The following is a 19242-nucleotide window of genomic DNA, read 5'->3' as shown; positions in this document are numbered from 1 at the left end:
GCAGAGTGGCGTAGGTTCCCAAAGGAGAGAGGGCATGGGTCTCTGACAGGACTAAAGGCAATATCCACAAATCCAGCCTCACTTAATCTGTCTTCAAGATATTGATAAGGGAGACTGCTACCATGTGCAATCATACAATTGAGGGGTGTGTGTTTCGCCACAGAGAGGTAAAGGTATGCACCAAAACTCCAAAGAGTATAGAGAACCAGGTCTTTGGACGGTGCTATAAAGAAGTTGGGGCAGTGATAATTCATACACCCACACATACGAAAGCTTGATTTAATATCCAATATTTAGTACAGTTGATCAGGCCACTCTTTAGAAATTGGTCACCTATTAGGTATATTGCAAATGATGGGGAGAACTGCCATTCCATTTATGTTTTAATTTAGTTGGATTAAGAGAAAAAAGGCGAACACATTAATATTACTCAACTGTGAATGCTAGCTTTCCTATAAAGCGATCTGTAGTAAGGAGGCATCTAGGAAATCTGTTAGCGATTATCTTTTAAAAAGGTCCCCTAGTCTCTACAGCCTTGGTCAGCAGAAATATTTAGAACTGAGCAGTTGAAATTTTCATAAATTATTTCCATATATATAACTTTTTCAAAAGGAACAATAAAAGATGGTCAAGATTAATTTAAATAATAACGTCATGTGAATTCAAAGATGCAAAAAGCTACAGTGGAATTTTTATGGAGGGTTCGTCTCCTAGTAAGAAATCCATTAAGGCTTGTGAGGTTCGTCTATTTTTTTAAATGACATCTTAAAAGCAAATTTAAAAAAACTTTTAATTTATTCAAATATAAGTACTTGCCAAAGATGAGTAGTTGGTTGAGAAGTTACTTATTCATATTTGAAAATACTTTTCTGACAAAAACTGTTAAAATCAATTACCATAAATTTAATATCCTGATCACTTATGCTGGAGGATATTTACTATAATGCTAGCGGTGAGGCTCCCATGTACCTTTATCTTTTCTGCCTTTAAAAAATGTTCTCAGCTTCAAGAACAGCCCTGTTAGCTTTAGAGATAAGCAATCATTCAATAAGGGACTGACAATTGACCCCATGGTTTATAGAAAAGGCTTTTACGTGCCAATTCAGTGAATTCTTCAGTTAAATATTTTTTTGTACAGATTTGTAAATGTGTTGGTGGAAGACATAGAAACGTGGTAACTGCATCAATATAAATGTCAATATATTTTATATCTATAAATTTGGTTTCATTTACTGATCAAGATACATTAAAATGGTTTTCACTTACCTTGCTCAACGTTTCCATTTCGGTACACTACCCCTCTCTTTCCCTTAAAAATATCTCAGAAGCAATAAAATCATCTTTAGTAAATCAAGATTTATCGTTTTCTGGTCATACAGTTTCACAGTACAGATTTCTAACTTACAGACAAAGACAATCAAATCAACTAGACATGGCCATCTGGAGTTTGCAATCCCCAAATAACGGAATAACTGTTAAATGTATTAGTCTGGCTCTCTGAGTGGCATTTTTCCCTTGTGTCATCATGCTAAGTATTCAGGGATGTATCCATCCCATAATTTGAGACATCTAAGCCTGCAGGCAAGAAGTAGATAGAAAGCAAATGAAGTTTAAAATACAGAAAATTGATTAGAAATAGAATTGAATTAACACCTAGAAATTAGATTGCTTATTTAATTATTTCATTTAGTTTTCATTTTCCTTCAATTATGTTGCAATCTTTTGTAATAAATGAAGCCAAATCATAGAAAAACTTTTGGTTTTTCCTTTTCATAAAATTAGCCAACTGCCTGCACTAAAAATGTGAAAATACCTGGTTAACCATTAACTTGTTTTAGGCCATATGATTGCAGCTTGAAGAAGACCCAGTTTAATGGAAATGTTTTTCTAATAACTTTAAATTTTTTCAGTTTTCACTGTAAAGAAACTGCCAAATGATCTAAAACAAATGGTTTTCAGGCAAAAGTATTTTTAAAAAGTCGATATCAACTGAGATGTAAAATGCTATTACAAGCGCTGCTATAACTCAAACTCTTGGAACTGATATGTTTAAATATGTCTTTGTACTGAGGGCATTAAACAGAATGCTTTAAATATGTATATCTAGAGATAAACATAAATATATGCGACATTAGGGCAACCAAACAGGAATAGTAAGCAATATAGTAGAATTATCACGCATACAGTTAAACTGTTCGAGAATGACAGTAGAATACTAGATCAAAATTACTGCCACTGGTTAGTCTGTTTATTAGTAGGCAATGTATCATATGAGATCAGATAGAAAGAAAGATTTTTGGTATTTAATCATAAAACATGGATGATCACAACCTTTGCTTCCCCAAGACCAACATTAGGAATTGAAAGCATCCAGAGGCAAAGGTAGGGTGTTGCTTTTAAGGCTACTTTATGTATGTGTTGCCTAGAGGCTGGACCCAGAATCTCATAACTTAATCCAGTAAGCATGCAGGGACATGTGCCACTGTGATCTCGGTGGCAAGGACCAAAATGCAATGTGAGCCCCGAAATGCCTCCCTTCTTCAGGCAGCCACAGGGCCTGGAATTCTGTTATTAGTTTAGTCCATTAGGTTAGAGTTCGAGATTTGCTGTTCAGTAATTCCCTATTAAGTACAAAAATCCTAGGAGATAAGGTTCTAAACTACTACCAGTAACTAATACCATAGCTCACTGTTTCCTAGTCTTTTTCCATCTCACAATCCTGAGAGACATGACATACTTCCATCATTAACAGTGGTTCTCTATAGCAGAAATTCTCTATACTTGGGGCCAGCCCGGTGGTGCAGCGGTTAAGTTTGCACGCTCTGCTTCTCAGTGGCCCAGGGTTCTCCGGTTCGGATCTTGGGTGCGGACATGGCACTGTTTGGCAGAAGCCACACTGTGGTATGCATCCCACGTATAAAAAAACAGAGGAAGATGGGCATGGATGTTAGCTCAGGGCCAGCCTTCCTCAGCAAAAAGAGGAGGATTGGCAGTAGTTAGCTCAGGGCTAATCTTCCTCAAAAAAAAAAAAAAAAAGATTAAGAAGTTCTCTATATCATTACTACTATAAACCATATAGCAATATCCAGCAACAAAGGTTAAATGTCTTGTGTTTTAGCCTATAACTACAAAATACTAGCAGAAATCATCATAACAACTAATACTTGCAAAATTTAATATCATCTTTCCCGACAATTTCTCCCAAAGTCATATTTAGCAATGCTTAAATTTAACTATGAAAGAAGAAAGCCGCAGAGTATTTTAAATAAATACCTATTTAATTCAACAATTTTTTTTACTCTAACTAGAAGACTTTTTTAAAAAAAGTTTCATTTCTTTTAAAAAATATATCTTAGAAGAGTGTCAATATTTAAGAGCATAGGGTCACACAATCATTCATATGGAACCACTTTTAAGGAATCAAAACATCATATGTGGGAGCTAGTTTATTTCTAGAAGCCTTCCACCTTTAAGGAAATCTAAGTCAGTCCAAGATCAGGCTAGGACATAATGAATGAATTCCACTCCCCACCAAATCTCCAAACAAAGTGAAACAAACTCTATTTATTCTATGGATAAACTATTACATCTGCAGTGAAAGAAATTGACTAGCTTTCTTTCCTTGAGCTATTTTTGAAATCTTTCTTTCAATGAAATTAACAAATCTGACATTTTAAGAGCACTAATTTATGACAGGGTATCCATTGTGTTAATAGCTATTTTGATGTATCCCACGTCTGAGAAAACCTAAGTTTGAATCACAAAACTTTCCATTTTTAAGCCACTAATTGCCACTCAGAACATCCCAGAAGGTGTAAACTGAACTACACTTAATTTAGGTGTTCCACTGGAAGGAAAGCATAGAGATGATTTGGTACCAAGCACAATTTGACAAGAAAGGATTTTTAAAGAAATTACTTAATAAAGATAACATGGCAAACATATTTGCAGCCATCTTGTGACTGGAACTATTTATTCTGGCAACTGTCACACACAAAGTAAGTTACATGGTAGCACTAAATATAGGAACAGAAACAGCAAATTAAAAAAAAATAAGTAATTTATCCATCTTTATAAAAATAAGTAGAAGAATTGAGAAACTGCTTCTGCACCAGCAGTAAGAAAAATAACACAGAGAATAAAAGATCAAAGGGTTTTTTTTTGCTTGGATTAATTTGGTTTAAAAAAATCATATTTTTTTTATTATAAAGAGGGTTACCAACACAAAAGATGGGGAGAAAAGCCATTTTTGTATGGTTGTATAAGCCATGCCTGTATTCATGATATGTCTCAAAATTATTAAAGAGATCTCAATCATTTCCCAAGTTTAATAAAAATTAGTATGCTAAAGCAATATTACATTTCATGCTATACAGAGGTGCACACACACATAACCTCAATGAACCAGTTCTTCAAAGTGATCTTTCATGAATTTATACACTAGAAGCAAAGAGAAATGCTAACCATAAGTGATACGTCCAATGCTCTTACCAATACGTTTTTGGTGTGGAGACTAGAATGACATCAACTTGTAGAAAAAGCCTGTGATAGATACTGAAATCCCTGCAAAGGTGCTGGGTGTCTCCATCAGGTCTCTCAACCTGACAGTGAACCAGGATATCAATGGAAGGCATCCATAAAGCGGTCCTACAAGACCTACAGCTACAGATGCTACAGTCTGGGCACCTTTGTTTCCAAGAAAACAGAAACGATGGTTAAAGAATAATTACAATGGAGTCTGCTGCTCTCTAATGAGAATTTAAGAGAATATGGAAAGAAAATTTTTTTCTTTTCTTTACCCTTGAAAATACATATTCCCCCATGTGAAACAGTCCAGAGATTTAAAAATTGGTACCGAACATCTTCTTTTTAGCATTGGTGGTTAAAATGTTTTAAAATGCAATGTTAAAGTACCATTCAAATGAAAGTTATGCTTCAACGGTACGTGATACACTGTGCTTCCCAAGGAGTGGTATAACTCAAATGACAAGCTAGCAATTTAAATGATTTTTTAAATTTTATCCTTGGAAATTACTAAGTATCTGTGAGGTCTGTGATCGCATCTTCTGTCTAAAGGAAGCTGGTAATTATCATCAGAATGGAAATAAACTTAGAAGTAGTAGATCTCTCAAAGCATTGTCCAGATTATATTTTAATATGAATGTCACATTAAAGAAAGCGTGTTTAAACTAAGAAGTAAGTAGCAATTCCATGTTTTAGGTATAATTAGAATGATTTGAATTTAGCTCCAAATATTGACATTGTTAATATTACTTTAAATTATGTAAAACGAAGGAATGTGTAGTTTTGTTGGACACTCAGAAATAGTCTAATGCACTTTAGTTAATTTTTATCATAAAAGAATAACCCTAATTTAATTTCAAAGATTATGATATATTATCATAATATGAATCCCAGTGGCATGGAACAGGGATTGAATTACATGTTTTTTAATTGAACCAGTGTATCAATTCACGTTGGACCTACAAATGCACCAGAGTTTCTAGTAGACTTCAATGGTGAATCTAGTATGTACAGTCTTTCAAATTTCACAGAGACAATATTTTATAATCTTAGTTATAATTTAAATCAACTATAGCAGAGTGTTGAATCTCTCTGGATGGTACCCTAAAAATGATCATTAATAACTAAACTTCCATAAAAGACAATTTATATAATCTATTATCTGTCAGAACTCCGTATTCTAAAAAGTTAAAATAAACACAATATTCATGATATCATGAATCTCATTTTTAATTGGTATATAATGACAGTGAGTATTAGTTATTCATAAATATGCAGAAGCACATAGTGGGCTTTATTTATGGTTTTAAAATTTTCTTTTTGTTTTTCAGTTTTTAAATTTTCTCTTCTCTTTACTTTCATGTCATTGTATCATGGTTTTGTATTATTGTACTTAATAGATTTCAACATGAAATGTGTTATGAACCATTTTTCTCTCCATATACATATATACTCACACATTCTTCCCACCTATGTATATATATATGTGTACCATGTGTGTATATTACATGTGTGTCATGTGTGCATATGGTATGTAGATACATGATATATGACATACAAATATGAGAATGTGTTATTGTGAGTGATTTGTTACAGCATTTGTTATACCAAAACTTTCACTACCTTCAAAACTCACTTAAGTTTCCATGAGGTACAAGGCATGAAGCAGAATATTTTGAATCTTTCTAAGAATTATTTTTGAAAAAATAAAAAATGCCTAAGCTGTTCCAAAGTAAAGATTCCATTTTTAGGCTCAATCGCAGACACAAGTTTATGGAAACACACATTTCTTTCTTCTGTCTTGTACATAATTATCAGAGTCATATAAACACTACACATAAGTAGTAAAAAGTTAGAAGGCAATGACTAAATTGGAGTGAAATTCATAAAGATTAATAGCCCCCTTGTATGGGAAATGGTAAAATTATTTCTACACTATGATTCCAACTATGTAAAATCAGGACATAGGAACAAATTAACGAAGAGAAACACCAAAGCAACTGTGATGATAACTGTATAGTTTCATAGATATTAATACTGTATATTTTGGAATGACAAGCTCTTCCGGGTAAAGTCTTAGATTATTTTTCCTTTTATGATACACAGGGAATTAGATAAATAAGTCAGATTTGCTTGAAGCTATTGTAACGCTCCTGAATGTACAATGGAGTTTGGCAGACTTCTATAAGGGTGGAATGGAATTAGCTTGTGCATGCACGATCACGCCAACATTAGAACCGTCATTATGTATCAGCTAATGAGGGCATCTTTGCCTCACTCCACATTCCATTCCTTCAGAGGTTAGTGAGATTCCTCCTGAGAGAAATACAAAATCCAAAGTTTTCTGTACTTCCTAAAAAGACCCATAGATACTAAAGACCATATTACGTTTCTACCACGCACACCATGACAAACAGTGGGATCTTCAGCACTCTTCATAAACTGTATGATAGATGGGAATTTGACAAAACTGCTATTCCCCACTTGGTCCCCAGTACTCTTAGTAGTTGCTCCTAATTCATCAGGCTCTTGTTTGTGAAGTTGCATAGAGCCTCAAGAGTTAATGCAACTCCCAATGATCCCTTATTATTCTAGGAAATGGCTTAGCGCTAGTTAATGACAATCAGATGAAGAAAAATGCTAGAACAGCCCTACTACAATGATAAGAGAGTTTTAAAATTAAGCCTCAAAAAGGTTTTTTTCAATCATCGATCGAAATACATAATAAAGGCTATCCAGTTGTGCCATAATGGCTCTTGCCTAGCCTGGTTATGTTATATAAGCTCCATGGGAGAAAATCTGGGCACTCTGGGATCAGCACAAATATAGATTTGAAAAATGATTGGAAAAATGTGTTCAAATGAAAATGTTTGCCATTTCTAGTCCAAATGATAATTATAGAATACCTAAAACTATTATGTAAAACATTGCTTCATTTTGTAGGAAACATAATGACGCAAATATGCACACACAATATCTATATCTATCTATACACATATATATAGATAGATAGATATGTCTGAAGTAAGATGATATAAAATTATGGCAAAGAAGTTCAACTCTTGTGTTGGAAAATCTGAGCTCCATAAAAGTAATAAACTGCATGCTGTCTGACAAACTGATAACGAAGACACAAGAAAAATCAATTAAGTACAAAGAAATTGCTCAAACAATGGAAAAACAATATCATCTGTTCCATTCCAATGTAAATATGTAATTAGGAAATGGAGTCTATGTTTAATATAGACAAGAGGTCTTTTTAAATGTTATAACGATCTGTTGTATTTTCCACAGTTATTGTGCTCATTTTCCATTAAGACCCTGTCTGTATATTCCAACTCTATGTTCCTTTGAAGCCTTTTTTTTTAACCTTCATCTTTTCTATAGAATAAGGTTAGGACATATGAGAAACACAGATATTACGTATATGAAAGTATGACTAACATTTATTTGAGTTTTTATGACTGTTGTGTAATATATTTATAATGTTGATTTATGCATCACGCAAAATGACTTTTACATTTTATAGTGGAAAATCTCTCCTGAGAGATTTGTCAGTTATTCTCTTCAGAATAAGTGTATGCTCTCCACAGAATACAGGGTAGATGTCTTTCTAGGATTAGGCACAAAAAACATCTTAATCTATAAAGTAACTAAACTATGGTATAAAAGGAATAATCAAGATGAATTCCAAATTGATTAATTCCAAACCAGTCTGAATTCCAACAGACTGCCAGGGAGAAGTTCCACTCACCTCAGCCTGGTCCCTCTGTGCTGCCAGCGGAAGCTCTGCTCGTGAACACTGACACTTCCTTTTCCTGCAACTTCCTTACCACTTAGCGTAGACCACTACAGAGACACTTAAATTTTGGAGGTCCCAATGGTGACTAGAGTTGTGAGGAGAAAACGTAGTTGAGGGTTCCCATTATTTCAGCAGCTTACTATTTGTCTGCTGTTGGACAAGGGATAGCATGTGAGTCACTCAGACGTGGAGTAGCTGCAACTTCAGGACTTCCTCAACGTCTGTTACATATTTAAACTGATAAAAATGGTGCGGAGGTCAGTTACACAGTGATCTTCGTCCACTGACTGCTGCCACACTGAAGTGCCACTAATTAAACTTCTAGTGGTTTCTGTGGGTTTGTCACCATCTTTCATCCACCATTATACTCCCAAGATTTAACTGAAGGTTTTCACTTTTCTTATTAGTTTAGACTCATTTATGACAGTTAGCCAGCAGCACCCGTTTTATCGTCATGCATGGCTGAGAGGGCCACCATGAAGACTCATGACTATGTCTTCTAAATAATACAGACTACCAAATAGTCAATGCTGCACATTACAAGCAAATAATGAATGATCTCTTTATGCCTCTATCAATTGTTCTGAGTCTTTTGGATACATTTTTCCTTTAAACAAACACCAGCTGTAGCAGACAATTCCAGTTGTCTACACAATATAAATTCCTACTTTTTTCCTGTCAGATTTATTTTGGGTCCTTGATGTTCCCAGGTTCAATTACTCAATTCCTCAGCTTCCCATAAAAAAGCTTCCTCACTTTGCCAGAGCAGGCAAAGTGACACAGTTCTGGCCGGTCAGATGTAGGAAGAAGTGGACATCTTTTCCCCAATTTAAGGGCAGAGTCTTGCTTTTTGCCCGTTTTTTTCTTTACTTCCTTCCTGCACAGTCAAGGAGAACATGAGACCAAGACGCACAGCGATCTTCTATAATGGGAAAGGGCAAGCATGAGGTAAAAGTCCCCAGTATGGACCAGGGGCCAGAAAGAGGGAAAGAGTCTGGAATCTTAAGGATGTCCTTGAGCCTCTATATTAACCCTGCGGCCTAATCTCAGAGCTTCTTGTCATGTGAGACAAGTAAAAATGCTTCTGTTTAAGCCACTGTAGCAGGATCTTCTGTTACTTGCACATGAATTCCTAACTAACACACGGACTGCTTTTAAACATGATTCAGTATTACTTTCTGTGATATTTTAGGACATTATTTGTGCCCAGCACCTTGCTAAAGAAAGCATTCGTATATTCACATTTTTTCATTCACATACTTAGCATATGCAACTTTAATCAACCAAAAGAAAAAGTCCTAAATGTACATGTGAAAAAAATCCAAACTGTTGACACAGGTTCATTTTTATATATAGCTAAGTTCCCCAAAGCTACCTATATACAAAAGTTGCTTATACACAGGTCTGTACACAAGGGTCTATACATTTATTTACCCAGAATCCTTAGGTGTCACCTCTTGGTGAAGATATCAACTCTTCATTCACATATCCTACAAAACAGGAAAGACTGTTTCCAGGATTGACAACACTGTGCATCCTGTATTCACCCCATGGAGGCCATGCTGGCCAGCATTCTCTGAGACAGCCTTTTTTTCTTTTCTTCATTAAAAAAAAACAAACACGTTTTATTAGGGAAGATTTCAAACATGTACGGAAGTAGAGCTTAGAGAAATGCGTCTGCATGTACCCATCACCCAGTTTCGATAATGGTCAGTTCATGACCAGTTTTGTTTATTCATACTCCATACACTTCCCTTACCCACCCAGGTCATTTTGAAGGAACTCCGTGTATCACATTATTTTATCCATAAGCATCGAAGTATGTATCTGTTAAACAGTAGGCTCCCCCCACCCCAAGCTTTTATTATCTAGAGAGAAGCTTTTACCATCAAGAGATGAAAAATTTTTATCATTGTTTTTGTTGCTGCTGTTCATCTGCAGACACTGAATCCTTGTCATATGGTTCTGGTTGCCACTGAGGCATCTTTAAGCTCTGAAATATTATGGTTCTATACTGGTTTACTTCTAGCTATTGTGATCACAATGTACGAATCACAAAGTGGGACAATTTGAAAAAAATTTTCATATAAGTGGGAGTCTGGAAAATATAGTCTAGATTCTAGAAGTACCTAAAATTTCTGTGACACGTCTATTATTATTTATGGTACTAGCAGGAAACATGGTCGAAATCTGAATCACTTCAGAAAAATCTACAATAGCGCATTCTAAAATAGTACTAGAGAATGACAAAAATCGCTGACAGAAAGATTGGTGCTCAAGTTCAAGAATACGGCAGTCATTAAGTCTCTGTTTTTGAAGATGCTATTCCTTAAGAGATAATATGTGATTTTGTGACAGTTTAGAGTTTCTTTAAGTGTTTTTTTCTGTATAAAAGACATGATTTGTAATGATAAAAAAATGCATGCCTAAAGATGTATGCTCTAAACAATATTGTTTTTAAAAAGCATTGTCTTTGGAATACCTATATAAGAATCACACCGGGCTGCTAAGAAATGTAAATTTAAAAGACATACTCAGATATATTTAAAAATCTCAATTTCTGGGGGTTTGACTGAAGATTCTGTTTTTTTTTTAAAGATTTTATTTTTCCTTTTTCTCCCCAAAGCCCCCTGGCACATAGCTGCATATTTTTTTTTAGTTGTGGGTCCTTCTAGTTGTAGCATGTGGTATGCCACCTCAGCATGGCCTGATGAGCAGTGCCATGTACGCGCCCAGGATCCGACCTGGCGAAACCCTGGGCCGCCAAAGTGGCATGTGTGAACCTAACCACTTGGCCATGGGGCCGGCCACAAGATTCTGTTTTTTGAGTAATTTGCTCTGGTGATTCTTATGCTCACTTTTGTTTGAGAAGCTCTATCATAGTGGACACAGTAGAATCCTAACTCTCCTGATTTATGGTTTCGAGTTGACTTCTATCAATGGCTTAAAATGCTCAGTCTCAACCCTGGGACTCACATCGAATGCTTGGAATTCATTTCTTGCATATTTAATTTTAGTGTTAATGTCCCTAGGAAGCAGAAACCTACTGCATTATCTTATCTGAGGTATTTTAGCTATGATAAACTGATGGCATAATGAGACAAGCTCCTTCGTGATAATTCTCTTTAAATCCATGGTTTTTTGTTTTTGCTTTTAAAACAGACAACTGTATCCCATATAATTTAGTTGGCTTGTATGAAGGCAAGAACACTAACAATGTTGTAAAATGAGCTATCTGGAAAATTAAAGAGAATTTTTCCATTTAATGAAGTTTAATTTCACTAGCAATGTAGAGTTTGCTTGAGATAAAGCATCTTAAATAGAGAGAGCAAAGCAAAGATGTTTCATTCCAAGTGTTCTTGTAAACTGTGCACATAAATATTGAAAAAACTATAAGATTGACAAAGAAGAAACAAAGTTTGTGACGATTGTGTGTAAGGCATATAAAATAGATACTGCAAAATATAAAAAACAGCAAGCCATTGGAAAATCATGGGAAAAAATGGTTAATCTTAGTTGTATCAAAAGTGATGATACTTTTTAAAATTATGAGACTACTAAAACAGTATTCTTTCTTTTTTTAAATAAGAATTCACAGATTTAGAACAAATTTCTATCAGAACTGGCCAGCATAGTCAACTGACTTAACTGTCCAAGAAATATCTTTATCTGTTCAATGCATCAATTGGAACAGTTACGCATTATTCATTGAGAATTACCATGAGGATGAGATATAGATCTATTCTACTCTTGGGTTTGTGGAGCATGGCTTTAGACTAAATGTTTCAGTGGAGGGGCATTGTGATACAGGCACTATATTGACATTTTTGATTATATGATTTTCATCTAAGTAGAGTAAGTGATAGAAGAAACAAAGATGAACGGAAACTCTGTGTGTTGACTTGATGATATTAATATTTATACTAAAGTTTTATATTAAAAGATAACGTCAGAGAAAATTGGAAGAGAGGCGAACTCTAAACATGATTGGAAGGATTGTTTGTCTAGGAAAACTCACAGAACGGAACTATAAGGATAAATTAAGTACATCAAAATTTGTCAGAAAATTGATGAATAATATCTAAAAGTGCCAATAAGAAAACAACTCTAGATGTTCACAAGTGACAAAAGACAATAAATATTAGATATAGAACTTCTGGCATGAAATTACAAATTTTAAAAAAGTGATCCCATCACAAATATTTTCTTTGTCGTGTATTTCCTATCCATTTTTACATTCCAATAGTATAGATGTAAGAACTTTATCTTGTGGTAAAGGGCAGTATTTTCTTGAGATATTTCTATAATATCCTAATATTATGAAAGCCCTCAGAAAATCATGCCATACAAGATACATTATATTGCCACAAAACAAATTGACAATATATATCTAAATAGCTAATGGTGTTAAATAAATTATACATCAAGTCATCACTAACCAGCTTGAGTATCAATAAAACATAAGTTTCCTGATGTGTATTCAATTGTTCTTGAATCAGTATCTTATACAGTACATATACAGATAGTCCCCAACTTACGATGGTTTGTTTTAATTTTTTGACTTCATGATGTTGCAAAAGCAATAGCATTTAGTAGAAACCGTACTTTGAATTTTAAATTTTGATCTTTTCCCCAGGCTAGTGATACAATACTCTCTCATGATGCTGGGCAGCAGCAGCAGCTCCCAGACAGCCACACGATCATGAAGGTAAACAACCCATACACTTATAACCATTCTGCACCCAAACCACCATTCTGTTTGTCACTTTCAGTACAGTGTTAATGAATTACATGAGATATTCAACATTTTATTATAAAATAGGCTTTGTGTTAGATGATTTGCCCAACTCTAGGCTAATGTAAGTGTTCTCAGCACATTTAAAATAGGCTAAGTTGAGTTGAGATGTTCGGTACATTAGGTGTATTAAATGCACTTCCAACATAATATTTTCAACTTACGATGGGTTTATCGGGACATAAGCCCATCGTAAGTTGAGGAGGATCTGTACCATTAATTGTGTCCTTGCTCTGAGAGTTGGCATAAGACAGTACGTCTTCAGGAAAGGAATGACAATATAGAGAAAACAACATAAATATGTTTTTTATTATTAATTCAAATTACTGTCCATCTTTCTAGGTAAAAGTATTAATTGTTTTTAAATTGATACTGAAATTATCTTATCCTTGAAAGAGCAAGAAAGCTTAATCTTTTAAGATTGCTATAAAATGAATTTTGCCATAATCTTTCCTTCTCATGAAACATTCAGAATATGGTCGAAAATAATTTTGTCCAAATCTGGATGTGGATTGTCACAGCATTTAAACCTACACTAACATGACAGAACTGATAAGATTGGGACTTTCACATTTCATTTACTTAAAACTCAAAATATCAACCTTTATAAATTGAGAATTTAACATAGTGAATTATCCTTCAGGGTTTATTTTTAATTATTTTCAAAATGAAAATGCAAAGTATCAATGTTTAGTGTACATGCTCATACCAAATCCTAGGAATACCATTTTGAAGTCCTTTATTATAATATTAAGAAGTCGAAGACTTGATGTTGCAGCTTGTCATCTGGAATTAGAAAATGGTACTGTGATTTCTTATCCAATCTTCTTATTTTCAGATGCTAAATCTGAGACCCCAAAGGGTTAAATGACATGTGTGCAGTTCATATACCTAGCTAGTGGCAGCTCACATTCTTAGCTGGGCAATAGAACCCAGCTAAACCAGTCTTTAGTTTGTTGCTATTCTCATTTTGCTTTTTAGCTAATTTCTCTATTGGACTAAATATATATTTTAGCTATCAATTATTTCTGCAAGATTATTAGTAACAAAAAATAAGATTATAGATAGAAATTTTTACAAATAACTAGGCAACTTAAAAGTTGAAACTTTTCAAAAGTTTTGTTTTTGAGACACCATATTTTGATGACTTTTATTTACCTTTACTCAGAGCAGAAAAAATGCGTTAAGAAAATTACAAATTTCCAGCAGAAAAAGAAAAAGCAAATTTTAGTTATTCAGCAATACCAAATGGATATAGAAGACATAATTTAGAAGGCTGCAATAGAGCCTTTTTAAAAAAATTACATTTTTAAAGTTCTTTAAAAAATATATTGATTGTTTTCCAAAACAGGAATAAACCTTTTATTAATGAACACATAGAACCTAAGCATGGGGGAGCAGATAACATCTCCTAAAACCTCTGCTTTCTGTAAACAGTAAGTTGTTCTTATAAAAAAAAAACCTCAGACTATCAAATAGCCAGAACCACCACTGGCAGCAGCAGAATCTTATCACTGAAACTCAAATTACTTGCCAACATTTCCGAGGTTACTGGAGTGGAACCATCGCAACAAAAGCATGTTTTTCATTAGGTTTGTGTTCTTGGATGCTTTATCTATTATATATGGACTTCCTTAAAAGATACAAGAAATTACATGCATGTAGAATAACCAAGTTGTTATGACTGGAAACAAGTTCTTTTAAACAAGAAGCTACATTAAAAAATCTCCAAATTCAGTAATAATAACCATTTCTTTCCTTTTGTAATAGTAGGAAGTGTAGATTCAAATATATTTAATTTTAATTCAACTGTTTTTGAGATTGGAAAAAGAAAATAACCACAGAGTTCTTTAATTAAAATTTCTTTTAATTTAGAGAACATCATAAAGGGCATTAAAATATCAGTTCCTCGCTAACGTTTCAAAAGGTGTTTTATTCTTTTCAGGAAATGTCTCTTTTAGAGGAGTGACTTTCTATTTCTTTGCCCCCTGAGAAAACCTCAGAGAGCAGAGAATTAAACAAAGGTAGGCTTTATAGACATTGAATTAGAATATGAAATAAGCATGTCTAATTCACATAGAACAATGCCTTTTGAACAAAAAACAACCCCCAAACCACAGGACCATATATGTGTCCATGAAGTTTTCATCATTCACCGTGTAAACACTAAATCAGTATTTAAAACATTAGAATGTCACTAAAAGAACTAAATTTTGGAAAGTTGTTCTATCCAAGCATAAAAGTTTCTAACGATTTAGCAAATTATTGTTTTATTAATTTTTATTTTATAAAAGGAAACAAGCACTTAACCTTAAAGTTCAAAAACTATAAGAGAAAAATCATGCACATATGTTCACAGTTCTTCAACAGATGACTTCACTGGCAAATACAACATATTTGTTGTCAAATTCCACTTCAAAATAGTATTTTACTTCTTAATTGTGATTATTAAATCAATAAGTAACAATCCACTGAAGTGAACATATAAAAGTTATGAGTATTTATAATGAAAAATGAGAATTTACATCTAAATAAAAGTTGTATTTCATCTAAACATGACCTTTCTCTTATGGTGATAGATATTTCTATTTCATTAGGATAAAATATTTCTTTAAACAATTAATAATTATAGAATTTTCCATCTCAAAACTTTAGTTTCTCTTAATTGTTTCTTGATATGTGCTTTTTAGAGAATAAGATTAATCACTAAATTCTAATTTTTATGTCTACTCAAATATTTCAAATGCCTTCTATACTTTAAAAATAATCCATTTTACTAAAACTTGCGAATAATCTACTAATTAGGTACTAGCTAGCTACCTAATCATTTCTGTTTTTTACATAATAGAAGAATATAATTTTTTCACAACTAAGCAAATGTAAACTTTCAGCTCTATTCATATACCCAAAAAATGGCATTGTAGAGGTTACATTTGAATTGGGTACTTTTAATTGTGTAATTTTAAAAACAGAGAAAGATTCAGAAATTCTATCTTAATCTTGAAGATAAAAATTCACTATTAATTAAGCCAACCAAAATTTGGTCACTTTTTCATTTATTCCTCATACCATTTCATTTATTCCTCATACTCATACACCACTAAGAAATATAAAATGGATTGTATCTGTAAATGTAAACATTATAGGGCTAATAAACTTACGAGTTCCTCTAAAAGACGAGTATTACAATAACATTTTGTAGCATAAGATATTCTTTGATACCTGAACCCTAAAATAAATATTCTCTAAATACTTATTCTGGATATTTAAATGCATTTTTATAATTTTCTTGGGGGATGTGATCTTATTTGAAAATATTATAGAGGAAAATATTTCAGCCAGGAGTTTTGACAGCACCTTACACGATTAAACATGTTCACAAAAATGAATTATAAATAAATGTAGGTCCTCTAAACATCTTCTGTGCCGTGGTAAATATTTATCCTGTTTTCTGTGATAAGGTCTATTGTCTGCAGTCTCACCAAGGCAGAAGGTGGGAGGGACACCTCCAAGACACCAAAGGTTGTGGAATGGGTGTTTCTGTACAGAAAACATTTAATTAAGATCACTCCTGATTTGGAATCTCCCTCTGTGCTGATGAAAAGGCACGCTGTATGGAAGAAAAGGGTCCCTGCTGGCTGTAAACAGGGTAGAACAAATACTCTGTGCTCCAAAACAAGGAAACATGGGCCCCCCTGCTGGCTAGCAATGGGAGGAAGTTATCTCCCACAGACTTCAGAGATCAGTCCAAGAAAGGGATATAGGTAGGAGAGTCCTAGGGGCACGGAGAAGGAAGAGGAAATGGAGCTAAAGCATTCCTCATGGTAGAGTTTCACTGTTGTGTTGTGATACAATCAGATTCCTGAGTACAAAATGCCTGGGACTTTATATTTCAGAAATCTTGGCTGTCATATTTCTACAGTGAGGGGACCCTCTAAGACTTCTACATTAGCGGCAAATCTTGTACGAACAGGCGGCTCTTGTGCATCAGATGGTGAATATTATGCATTGTTACTATCTCACATTGATGAAAAACTGTTTTTCCATTGATTCTCAAACACTAAATTATCCTAAGAAAGCACTTTATAAGCTGGCGTTCTTTAATGAAGAGAATAGAATGATGGAATCCACATGTTCCCCCAAACATCAAACATTTAAAAGAAAAAGTTTGGCAGCCCAATTTGTAGTTTTGAACCACATTGTTTTCATGGAAATTAGAATGGTGGTCTTAAAGAAAACCTGACTCATCCCTCATTTGACAGCTTCTTTTCAAAGTTATAGAAAATGAACTTGAAAAACCTGATACATTATGAATCTGTCCAACAATATTTGCTTCTGCAAGGCTTTTATGAATGATCTCTGGATCTTTTAAGCCCATACTCACAGCCTTACATCAAAATTATAATTATAAATCATATTTGATTCATTAGGTCTTCTGATTTATTCCTATTAAAATTAAATAATAAATGCCAATATTCCAGTGCAGTATAATTACATTAAATAACTCTCCCCATTGGTTGAGGTTCGCACACTGAAAAAACTTCCTTCCTGTCCCTTTAGAAACTATCCATTAGCAGGTTGTTCTTGTTTCTTTATATTGTTGGTTGAAACACTGGAATTTCAACCAAAATTAAATCTTACTAGTTCCTGGTGATATAACAGTGGCGCCCTCGTGGCAATAGTTTGCTTTGTTTTTGTCCTTCATAGAATATAATTTTCTAGTGAAAATCTAAAGATAGACTAAAGGCCAGAATAATTTTTGATGCTAAAAAAATGTCAAAAAGAAAATATAGGAGACAAATGAATAGTAGTAGTTACAAATTTATACTTTTAAACCTAAGAATGTGTGTTTATCATAAATTGGCTCTTTATTTGTTTACAAAAATAGGTAGCAGTTGTGCAAAAGGACCCAAGAGCATCAAGTAGCAGAATACAGCACAGACTCCATATCAATGAAACACGTGGAGAAACAATTATGCTGTAAAGATATAATAAACCTGATGTCCCTCTCACTAGCTGTGGGTAAACAGTGACCCTGTCCGGGCACTCTGGTTTTCAGCTTCTCTGTGTGAGAAGGAGTGATACCCTCCTTACAATACAGGCTTATGTTGGAAAGGAAAGGATATACTGTCATCCGGGATCATAAATAAGTCATTCCTAAAAGAATCTCATCCAGTATAAGATGATTGTGGTACTCACTAGGGCTTGTTTACAAATACTCCAAATCTCCTCTCTCCCAGGCACATGGTAGGGATGTACCTTCTCACTCCTTTTGAACTAGCTGTGCCCATGTGACATGTTGGCCAACTAAATGTGATCAGATTTGATGCTTTAAGAGTTAGTGAGCCAATCACCAGTGCCTCTTTCCCTGCTACATCAGCCAAGATGGTCCTCCATCAGCCTGGGCTCCAATAACTGTAACATGCACAGTCCTCTTTGTTCTATAGCATGAGTGAAAAGTAAAGCTTTGTTGAGATAAACCGATGGAATGTGGCATAACTTATTCTCGCAGCATAACATAGAATATTCTGACTCACAAAACATATCAATTCCAAAAGGTTGAAATTATACAAGTTATGCCCAAAGGACTAAAAGTAAATATAATAACCCTTTTGCCGGCACTTTGCACGTTAGACACAAACTGTGATGGCCTCTTCATCTCAGTTATTCTCTGTTTTTGAGACTTACAGTTCTAACCACCAGTGTCAGCACTCTGATTTTTTCAGTGATCAATCTGTTTTCATAACAGGAAAATTAAATGAAATGGTAAATTAATTGCACAAATATTGTTGCACAGACAAAAATGGTGACACTAGCGAAACCTAACTGTTGTCTAGAAGCAAAACAACAATAAAATTGTAAGGAATTTTTAATCATAAATTGATTTTAAAGGAGTGAATCAGACATAAAAAAGAAAATCTGGGAATGTCAATATTAAAGACCATGCTCAAAATACAAACAGACGTTAGTCAATGACCATAAGCCATATATGCGAAGGTGTTCTGTAAACTATGACATATCATATAAAATAGAAATTTCCAGAAAAATAGATCCTTTAACCATTAATAAGATGAAAACTATGCCTTAAATTCTATGCTTTAAATAGGTCCTTTGTCAATTT

Source organism: Equus quagga, chromosome 21 (genome assembly GCF_021613505.1).
Source record: "Equus quagga isolate Etosha38 chromosome 21, UCLA_HA_Equagga_1.0, whole genome shotgun sequence".
Classification (NCBI taxonomy): Eukaryota; Metazoa; Chordata; class Mammalia; order Perissodactyla; family Equidae; genus Equus; species Equus quagga.
This window is presented reverse-complemented; position numbering follows the sequence as displayed.